We start from the raw sequence: 11,482 nt of genomic DNA, 5'->3' as shown, positions 1-11,482 counted from the left end.
TGCCAAAGCCTAGTGTGATAAATTTATGGTCTCAATTATCACCCATCAAGACCAGACATGGGCCATCGTGACATGATCAACAAGGCAAAGCTAATCTCCCAGAGGGGCTTGTGGAAAGAGTCCAAGTTCATGACAAATGGCTGGCACCCAGTTGGGGAAACCTAAAACTAGGCAAAAACACGGATGAACTAGTATAAAAATGCACCAAAGAATCATGGACACTAGAATAGAGAGAGGGAGCCAAATATTTCAAAAAATCTATAATACATTTGGTCCCCTTGGATCTCACAAGTGGGAAGTGACGTGTTGAATCTGTTCTAGAGAGAAATTTCCAAAAAAGTGAATAACAAAGTACCCAAACACTTGGCCCAATGTTGGGATGGAGACAACAATACCTAGTACAATCTCAATGGAATTGAAATACTATTGATCAATTGAGTCATATTGAAGGGTCTTAGCAATGTGCTTATGCCAATTTGTGAGGCTGAATTTGCAAAACAAAAATTTACCAAACCGCAAACTAAGGAGATCTACTAGAAACTTACGTTCAAAACAAAATGTCTCCCTGCTCAATCAGCAGTGGCAAAATCATTGACAAGAATCTAGATGGGCGTTAGTAGAAGAATCAACATATGGGACCCATAATGGTTCAAGAGGGGGGTGTTCACTTAAGAATTGTAAAGCCCTGGGACTGCCCAGCCTTGATCCTCCACCCAACCTCTTTTTATAGGCCTTGCCCCTAGGATCCTGTCTCCATTAGCAGCCAGCCCTTGGCCCGGTCCTTGACCTCTAGGGTGGCCCTTGGCCTGACATTACTTCCCCCTTGGAGAAGCGTTTTTGTCCTCGAAAACAAAAGTGATGGTACACTAATGTTTCCACAATGGCATCCTTCATAGATCCAACTGGTTGCTTGACCGGAACACGGTTCGGTAGGAGATTCAATGAAACCAAGAGTAACATCTTGATTTTCCACATTGTTGTCCATTTGCAACCATCTTGTGTTACCGATTCCTATCCAATCATAGTGTGTAGACTCCATTTAGAACGCACACGAGCATTCTAAACAAGTTATCACAACAAAGATGTACCCGAAAGAGTACCTCTTTTCACTTTTCATGAAAGTAACTTGCTGACATAACTCATCAACCAGGTTTAAGTCCTTGACTTGTTCTCAAATTTCATCAATAAACAACCCCAACCTGACTTATACATGAAGAGACTAAACCTAGTCGCAACCATGCTTTAACATAGTGTAAGCAAACTCCAAGTAGAGAAATAAATCATACTAATTGGATTTCTTGGTGCTAATGTACGTACTTTGCATATCCTTTAGCACAAGATTACACTTTGTAATCTGCCTACCCCCTTGGATAAGTGATAGTACTGAGGTGTTTTTCCCCACGATTTGCAGACAATCTTCCTAGATGACTAGTAAACAGGGTTCACCATATCGTACAACCTTGCTGAGGAATCAACAATGTCTTGAACAACCATCTTGGTTATCTTGAAATATCCACAAGCACCCAAATCGAGGCATGACCTCTATTGGTGATTGGTAGACCCAAAAGTAATCTCATAGAGATACTGCACATAGAGTGCAAAATGCTTCAAAAGCAACCGATGTGATGAATATGGATGCCACTCCAAATCAGCCTTTGCTAAACACTAGGGCCCATAACACCTAGTGTGCATGCATTTAGAAAAAAACAGATATGAACCTGTATATCCACGATCATCTTTGCCAATACTTATGGCAAATGTGATGCTCCTAGCACACATTAAAGAGGAATATAAATAGTTCTAAAAGAAACTAAATTCTTTATGTTGCAATCATACGCAAGCCTTGTTAAAATGTTTGAACCATAATAGAAGGTGAAACATTAATCACTTCTAGGGACAAACAATGAAACATTAATCACTTCTAGGGACAAACAATGAAACCTTTTCATCAACAACTCATAGCCTTGCTATATGCATAAACAACCATTCGTTAATGTTGTGTAGTAGCACTTGTATCTTAACAAGTCATTCTGAGTATCCAACAATTTCTAGCCATTGAAATTGTTCCTGACACGTCGGACTGAAAACGGTCTATAAAACGGATTTGACCAGCACCTAGGGAGGGTGAACATAGTGTTCACTGACCTGTAGTCAAAGGCATTTGCCGAAATTTCCCGTCAGCAAAGGCCTGGGAGCATTAATTTGAAAATTAGTAACATGTAATTGTGGGTGTTGCCTTTGCAATTCAGACCCCTTCGTTAAAGCAACATTGTTAAACCCCTTGATTAAACGTTGCATGAAAACTGCTCAACGAGAAATTGTGGCCCTTGGTCCTTGTCTTGACCCCCCTTGAGTTTGGTCGTGGCATTTTATTACTTTTGAAGTTGAAATATTTCCACTACCCCTTGGCAGTTTGTGGACTTCTTTCCTTGAAACTGCAAGTGTGAAGGTTCCAAGAATGGACCATCAACCCTGACTAAGTGATTTACTAATCACACACTGGGTCTTAACCCAAATTGTACTTATATAGGCACTCTTAGTGCTAATAGGATATCCACTGAAATTGAACTTGTATGCACAACTAGATCTTTATCACACCCAAAAATCCATAATGTGGGGTGTTTGTGAGTAGTCCTACGGTCTGAAATGCTGGCTTCATCCTTACACCTTGGTAGAGATAAGCCTAGACGAGTTGAAGACGTTCAAAAAACTCAACTTCTTGCACACTTAAAGTGTGGAGTACAAAAATAATGTCCAAAAAATCACCAATGGCAAGACTCTTGCTTGTCCATTTACAAATAGATGCCTCTTAGTCATGCCCAAATAGGTGGTAAGTGCTGGATCTTAGCCCTTCCTGTTACCGTATTATCTAGTTTCACCTTTCTCGCATAGAAGTTGAAGAGAGAGAGAGAGAGAGAGAGAGAGAGAGAGAGAGAGAGAGAGAGAGAGAGAGAGAGAGAATGCTGGGCTGAGGAAACCCCTTATTCTAATGTGTTGTATGCCCCTTGCATATACACCAGTGCAGACCATGTTTGTGTCATAGCTTATCCGATAAGCGTACAACCGTGTACGTGTACCACGGCCTCGTAGAGAGAGGTACCATAAGTCACATCTTGACCCATCTACCTTGGATATGAGCGTGACTGTATCAGGGTGACTTAAATACGGCACTTTGCCAATGAATAAACATACAAATGTTTGAAGATCTCAGTCACTTACCTTGTCCTTGACAGAGTAGTTACTGTTATAGCGGAAGCGTACGTTGAGATGGAATTCTGTCAATTTCATTGGCATGCCATGCATGCAGAGGTGTAAGCCGTTGGCGACATTAACGATTCGACAGATTGAGCCGAGACCAAAAGTGCAATCAAGCATGGAAACATCACAATGCTCCGTTGTTTGATGAAAATTGTGAGCTTATATCCGCATGTTGTCAAATGTCCAAAACTGTGTGGCAATGTTGCTGAGTTGAAGTCAACGACAAGATCTTGACACTAGTTAGAAGCGTTGCTTCTCACCAGTGTTGTCAATGCAATATACTGGTTGCCCTGCTGTGGCCCGGTGTCTGGAGTTTTCAAAATAAAAACTCGCTTACATATGGCTCGTAGCCATATTTGCTGCTCTTGGGAGGTAGAATAGATATCATATACGCCCTCATGGGATGTAAAAATAAATAATAAAAAATTACAGACATCTTGACAAGTTTCCCTAAGTTTGTATGCTATTAGCATATTCCAAACTTTGCAAATCACTATGCCAAATGTTAAAGGGAAAGAAATGCTTCACATAAGTACTCATGGAGTTCTGGTTCTCATAGCTACAGATACTCTTACTCATAGACAAATCTCATAGCAAAGAAAGTCGACCTTGTCGAGCATTTACTGATAATCGACCTTGTTGAATTGGCCCATGTACTGAAAAGCAGAAAAACTTGCAAAATATGTACTGTGTACCTGCTTGGATTGATTACAATGTCCTTGATATATACGTAGGTATTCTCCTTGACATATACATAGATATGGAGCCCTGCTTCTAGAATCCTTGCTTCCCCCCTCCAAGACGTATCAAGAGATGTTAGGAAACAAGATTGATGGCCAATAAGTGCATGGAGCCGTGCTCCTCCTCATTGCATGGCCAAAACTAACAACAAGAACTGAGGACCATTTTGCATCACCACCAGAGGAGTTGTCGAGGAGGCTTACAAGTCAGAGACCATGCCTGCCTTTCCCTTACTGCTAGGTAACTTTCTCTTGTTGGATCCTTGCTCCATTGTGAAAACATGATGGAAGCACCATCATGCAGCTTATGACGGTGGTATACAGAAAGTAATTCCCACCAATTTGTGGCTTTGTCGAGCAAAATGCCTTACCCAAGGCATATAAACATTTACCTTAATGGCACAAACAAAGCGTAAACAAAAACAATTAGTTGGCCATGCCAACATCTGTACTGTATCGATTGCAGGCCTGGCTTGTACTTTCTTGAATGCAAGTGGATGATAGTACCAATTGGTAGCAACCTCGCGACCATTTTGAACAAGACTCACATGTCTAACTTAGTATGTCACCATAAGTGTCCACATTGTAGTCCGGGTTTGGGTACTATTGTCTTCATTAACCATTCGTGCATGTTTTGCCTGAAAACTTTAATCAAATACAAAAATTGTAAACCGTATTGAGATGCATACCTCCCTTGCATGCCAAATTTATGTAGTGGCGTTTGGATAAATCTTCCAATCTTATGACAAGGTGGTCGCTTTCATGATCGATGTACTTTGCATGCTTTGCATGTTTCTTGCCTCTTGCGGAGTGTTGTGGGAAAGGCGTTAGTGCGTCTACTTCCTTGCATTCAAGAAATTTGCTGCAACCAAATTTACGAGTAGAAAACCGTGCCTTGGTTGGCACGTGTTACGTCTTGAGGGCCATGCATGTGGCCATGATTACCACTATGGCTGTGTGGGAAAAGCCACTAGGGTAGCCTTAGGCCCCCCACTTAATTAAGAAACAAAAAATAAAATACAATACAATTTGAATTCGACCTGCAACCATGGCGAATTCAAATCTGCAGTGTAGCGAAGGAGACGCAGAAGGGGGAAGCCAATCTGTAGTACTAGGGCGTTCGCATCAGAGTTGAAAAGACCTGCTCTTTTCAGCATGATCTCGACGATCCCAGCCTTCCTAGGTTTCATGGACACGATTTCTCCCCCTCCCTTTGCCTAAGCGGTGGTTCCCGCTGTCCTTCGGCTTGCAAAAAACCTCCATAGGAGGGCTCGTTCCTGCAGGCTGAGTACTCTATCGGCCTGTCCTACCTGAGATAGACCTTGTGTGGTGAAAGAGACCATCGAGTCCATGCCAAGAGGGAGAGATCCATAGATTGGCAGCTGTCTTCCGTGCTTGAAGACGAGAGAGAGAGAGAGAGAGAGAGAGAGAGAGAGAGAGAGAGAGAGAGAGAGAGAGAGAGAGAGAGAGAGAGAGAGAGAGAGAGAGAGAGAGAGAGAATGCATGCCTCTTGCAACTGATCTCCTTCCCCTCTCCTCCATGGCTCCTCCTCCCTGAGCTCTGATACCAATGTAAAGCCTTGGGACTGCCTAGCCTTGATCCTACCAATGTAAAGCCCTGGGACTACCTAGCCTTGATCCTCCACCCAACCTCCCTTTATAGGCATTGCCCCTAGGATCCCGTCTCCATTAGCAGCCGGCCCTTGGCCCGCCGGTCCTTGACCTCCAGGGTGGCCCTTGGCTTGACATTGCCCTTGGCATGACAAGAATCATGTGACTATCACGTGAGTGCAGCAGAAGGGGTTACTAAACTTCCTTTTTTACTCACAATTTTAAATACAAAAGGGTACAATAAAATAAAATTGGATATTAAAAATAGATTGAATAGAAAATGGGTGTAGTTATTTGTTAAACATTCACAGATAATGAGTTTTAAAATAGTCCTTGAGTGCATACGATATACACAATTTATACAATGTGAACCCCCCCCCCCCCCCCCCCCCCCCCCCCCGAGCACAATGAACCCCAACTATAAAGATCTTCCTATGGAAAGTTTTATGGGAGGCTATTCCTACTAGGCATAAGATACTAACTAGAGAAATAGGCTTTGATAGATGCTCAAGATGCAAAGTGGCTAGTGAGGATCGCTTTCACTTATTCCAAAATTGTCTAGCTAGAAGAGGCCTTAGCGGGAAAAATACGTAGATGGATACAAAAGACCTGGAAGAGCTTGTTCTTCAAGAACGACTTACTCTCGGGAGGTAAGATTTTGAAGAACCAAGCCATCCTAATATGCACCCAAATTGTCCATAGTAGGAAATCTGATCCAAATAAAGGTTAAAATACAAAAAATAAGAAGAACTTGAATTGTCTAACTTTGTCGTCAATTGTCGTTGCTTGAATCTGGCTCATATCCAGGTATACTAAGATATAGAGTGATGTCGTGAGAACCATGCATTCCTCCTTGGCTTGGTTAATACTGACCTCTATTGAAAAGCATTCAAACATGTTGCAAAGTCCCCCTCAAGTTTGTATGCTGACATCATATTCCAAACTTTGGAAGTTTCTATGCAATATGCCTAACATTGAAGCCTTCCTTCGTAGAAGTATAGAAAAAAGATAAGACATGATCAGGCCTGGAAATTGAAGGGTGCCCTTGTCCTTCCTAGGGAAGGGGAATTCCCTTAGTTGGCCTTCGGAGAAAAAGGGCCATCATACACTTTGCCCGTCATCATGCAAGGCAAAAATGCACCAACCAGTCACTCGATACCCCTTAATTTTCTTGCTCCTATGAAATATTCACTTGCTTTTGGTGTATCTTTTATTGTTCCATACTTAAGAGGAGCTAGCATTAGGTATTCTTTAATTAAATTCGATGGTTAGTAAATTTTTAGTATATTGGTATATTATACTTTAGCTCTGTTTTCTCCTCTTGCCCCCAAAAGCATCACCATTAGTTTTCACGTCTCTCTCTCTCTCTCTCTCTCTCTCACACACACACACACACACACACACACACACACACACACACACACATCTTGCGAGTACTCACTTTAGCCAACATGTGCCACAAGAAGAGTATGCAAGAGTGTGCAAGTTGGAGGGACATTTGTGAGGTGAGGTCCTCTGAGAAAAGGAAGAGGAGGGAGGCAATTCAACGAGGTAAGGCCCTCTAAGAGAAAGAAAGAGGAATGTGTCTTGGTCAATGCCTATTGCAACAAAGGCATGGATGACATGATCCAAGAGTTTGTGCAAGGGTAGAGGGGCTAAGATGTGGTTCGAGATTCTCTTGGCATATAGTGGCCCTTCAACGGGCATGCTCCTACTTGCATGCTATAACTGCAAGTAGGAGAGAGAGGGCAGTGCGTGGCGCAAACAGAGAAAGAATTGTACATAGAAAGTGTTCATCTCTCATGTGAAGCCATGAAGAGGCCAGAAATGCATAGAGAGAGAGAGAGAGAGAGAGAGAGAGAGAGAGAGAGAGAGGTCGTGACTTGTTTCCTTGAGCCTCAATGCTATCTCCTCATTTCCTTTAAAAAGATTCATGCCCAAACTCAACCGTAGTCACACATGCACTAGAGGCTAGGACATTAGAGGTCGCTAGATTCTAGAATCATCATGCACCTTGCACACATCACAAGTCTGGTTGCATCAGACTTTGCATTGCAAAGCATCTACATCCGTATAAAAAGCATAACTAGTGAGCTGCCACTATCAAATCTTGTCACATTTTGATTTTTTGAAGGTCTTCATTAAAAATAACATATTAAAAGTCTTATCTCTTCTTTGATTTAAGTGGTGGGATTCAAATCTTAATGAATTTGAACTTATATTTTACCACCTTAGAGCTTAGGCTTTATTTTTTTTTCTAATATATAAGCAATGCTCAATAGGAGCTATTTATATTAAAGAAAAAAAAAACTACAAGTGTCTTGGCTTTTATATGGACCCGCAACCCACCAGTATAGACCATGAAAACCCCATGTGCATCACATGTCACAAGGAGCATAAACACCATAAAGACTAGGATCTTACAAATAATATATTTGGACACAGATCTTGAGCAGTGGATGCCACCACATTGAGGTCCTTGCCACCCCACCCCAACATGTCCATTGGATAGGAAGATAAAACGACACATGACAGCAAATTATAATCTATCGGAGAAACTTCCTACCACCACAAAGCTCAAATTAAAACGAGTCAATCCTGAATGCAGCACATCCGAGCTACATCTTAGAACTTAGGCTCATGTTTTAACTAAGCAACCTTCTACTTTGAATTTTTTTGGGCTATTCTATAGAATTTATCTTTGAAGGGCATTTTCAAAACTTGCCTTTTCTAGTGAAGGCTTATTTTCAAAGGACCTGTCTATTGGGAAGGGGCCTCTAAACATCATGCTCTTCATTGGGAAGGCCTATCACAAAAGTGCCATGCATGTGCAGGGCTAGACCCCTAAGGAAGGGTGAGAAGGGTTGCAATTTCCAGCACTGGACATGATGTAGCTTGTGTGCTCATACTCCTCTATTAGCAAATAGCCTCCTATTCGAAAGTACACATCTTCATTCAAGGCCTTCTTAGCAAGATTGACCTTAAGTGGTATAGGAAAAACATTCTTAATAATTCCTCTTTCCCTTAAAGCATCCGTAAGGAGACCATATAAGGCAATGTATCCCTTAGTACTAATTCAAACTTCATCACAAGCCTTCCAGGTACATCAACATCGCTCACAATATTTGAAAACTTTTACATCACCTCCTTTGTGACAGCATTGTTTAAATGTTTTGCATTTAGTGCTTGTAAAAGGGCTATGACATCCAATTTATTAAGGCACAAACTTAACAAATGGATGCGATCCTCTTGGATGTGGCCACCACATAGCTCTTGGATAAAATTCCTACAAGAATGAACAAAAACATTACCACAAAATTCCTACAAGAATGGACAAAAACATTACCACAGAAGCACAGATTTGAGCGTAGCAAAATGTACCTTGTAGCTGTAACTCTTCTTTTTCTAGCATTGCCATCGAGGGATAAAGTCTTTATGGCATTGAAGCTCCTCTTACGTTCCCTTGCACCTAAGGGCGTCTTTTTAAGATGCAGGATCTTATCTTCAAGCTTCACAATCTTAGCATCCTTCTCTTCCACATGTAGCTTAAGAGTTTCCACTTCCTCCTCCGCATCCTTTTGCGCAATCCACTAGTGTATGGGAAAGAAGTTGACATTGTTGCAAAGACCATTGTGTGCTATCAGCTCCAATAGTCGACAATCACTTGTAGTATCCAAGAAGACCTTGCTCCCCCCTACCTACATATTTTAAGAATGAAGCAAGGCTATTGAATGTTGAATGGACATTGATGGCTCGATCATTAGGGTAGACGCAACCATGTACCCAAAGGTCCACATTGGTGTGACCTGCACCACAATGTTGTTGTGCAGTTTGCAAGTAATGACGCTTTGAGGGTGCGAAGTCCTTTGGCAACTGAACATGTAAACTGTTTTCAAACTTGATGATCTTGCTGTGGATGAGAGGTTTGTAGTGTCACCTAGCTCCAGGGCAAGGGGAAAAAGGTTGGCTTCAAGCAAGAGTGGAGAGCTGCAGTAGAGGAACAAAGTGGAGAGATGAGCTATGGAGGGAATATATGGGATGGAGAGCTTCAAGAGAGCTACAAAGTGGAGAGGAGAGCTATGGACTAGAGAGCTGCAAGAGAGCTACGGAGTGGAGAGGAGTGCTATGGCATGGAGAGCTATGGGGGGGAGAGCTGCAACAGAGCTATGGAGTGGACCTACAACAAAGCGAGGGAAGGAGAAAAAGTGTGTGCTGAAAAGTAGGAGAGAGAATAGAGAGGGAGAGGAGTGAGAGAGGGAAGGATGAAGAGTGTGTGCTAAAAAGTAGGAGAGAGAACAGAGAGAGAGGAGTGAGAGAGAGGGGAGTGATTTTGGAGGAAATAGAAAAAGGTGGGAAGCTTGATATTTTGTAGTTCTAGCATGAGATTTAAACCACACACATTTTCAGCCTTAATCCCTTAAAATTAGGGATCCTTATAAGGCCCTTTTGGGGTTGATATTTTTTCAAATGGAATTGATCACTTTGACCCGACTCGCGAAGGGGAGCAACACATACTCCCACCTTCTCATTTTTTAATGGATCTTCTCCATGACCCATTCGAACCTTTGCTTGTGCGTAACATCCACTCCGAAGGGGGTGCCTAGATGTCAAAATATCCTTCCTTTAGATACAATCTCCCCTGATTAGATAGAGGGGTCAAGTGAGTCATTTTCTGTTAGGGATATTAGTCTAGACTTCTCAATACTGCACTTCGATCCCGAAGCCACAACAAATGTTTGCACAATCTCTAGTGCCTTCCTGAGTACCTAAGGGTAGGCTTTTAGAAAGAGGAGGGAGTCATCCTGCGAACATCTTGGCCAAGAACTGGTTGTTGTTGGGCAAAGTTAAACCTTGAATTTCACCCCACGCAGCAACAAATTTGTGCATCAGGATGCAAGCCAATGGAAAAGAGAAGAGGGGCCAGGGGGAATCCTTACTTGATAGATCTTTTGGATTCAAAGGAGCCCACAATTCTATCATTGAACAAGAGCTCCGATTGACTGCCTGCACCTAGAGTGTGTATAAGACAACACAGGCAAGGCCCAAAGCCCAATGATTTCATGACATCTTGAATAAAGGACCACATAACCCTATCATATGCCTTGTCTAGGTCAAGCTGAAGAAAAATGCACTCCCTCGTGAAAGCTGCCTACTCAATGCCTACCATTGCTGCCAAGATATTTTCATAAATTGACCTTCGTTTGATAAACTCGTGCTGATGAGAGGAGATGACCCTATCTAGGAGGGGGGAAATTCTAAGAGCAACTACCTTAGCAATTATTTTTGTATGCCACAGACATCATAATTATGGGATGCTAGTACTTAAGATGCGAGCAGCAAACCTATTTTGAGATAGGCTTGATAAGCCCTCTTTTCACACCAGGATCAAGCGACCCCTTGCAAAAATCTTGGTCATCCATTTACGTGACTGGGACCTTGAGGTCATCCCAAAACTCCCTGAAGAATTTAGTGGTCAGACCATCCCAGCAAGGGGACTTCTCCTTGCCCAGAGCTTGCAATGCAAGCGAGCACTCATCTTCAGAAAAGGCCGTCTAAAGATGATAAGCTTCAGGTTGGGGAATTTTCCTATTGACACTCTCGAGCAAGTGGTCTTGCGTAGCATTCCCATTCTTCTATGTGAGTGAGTTGATGGAGCCCCGATTTTTCTTTGTTTTCAAGGCCCTAAATAAATGTGCTTGATTAGCGGCCTCTGGCTGAAGGAAGGTCTCCCTGGATATCAATTTCTCCCTCTTGACCTCCTCGAGATGCTTCTTGGCTAGGGTGGATTTAGCTTCCAACCACCTTTTGTGATCTTCTTCGGAGGCTAGCCCGCTAGTTTTTTTTGAAGTTAGACAAGCAACCTCGTCTTTGAGC

The sequence above is a fragment of the Adiantum capillus-veneris genome, chromosome 8 (genome assembly GCF_014529385.1).
Source record: "Adiantum capillus-veneris isolate H3 chromosome 8, ASM1452938v2, whole genome shotgun sequence".
Classification (NCBI taxonomy): Eukaryota; Viridiplantae; Streptophyta; class Polypodiopsida; order Polypodiales; family Pteridaceae; genus Adiantum; species Adiantum capillus-veneris.
Note: the sequence above shows the minus strand (reverse complement) of the source record.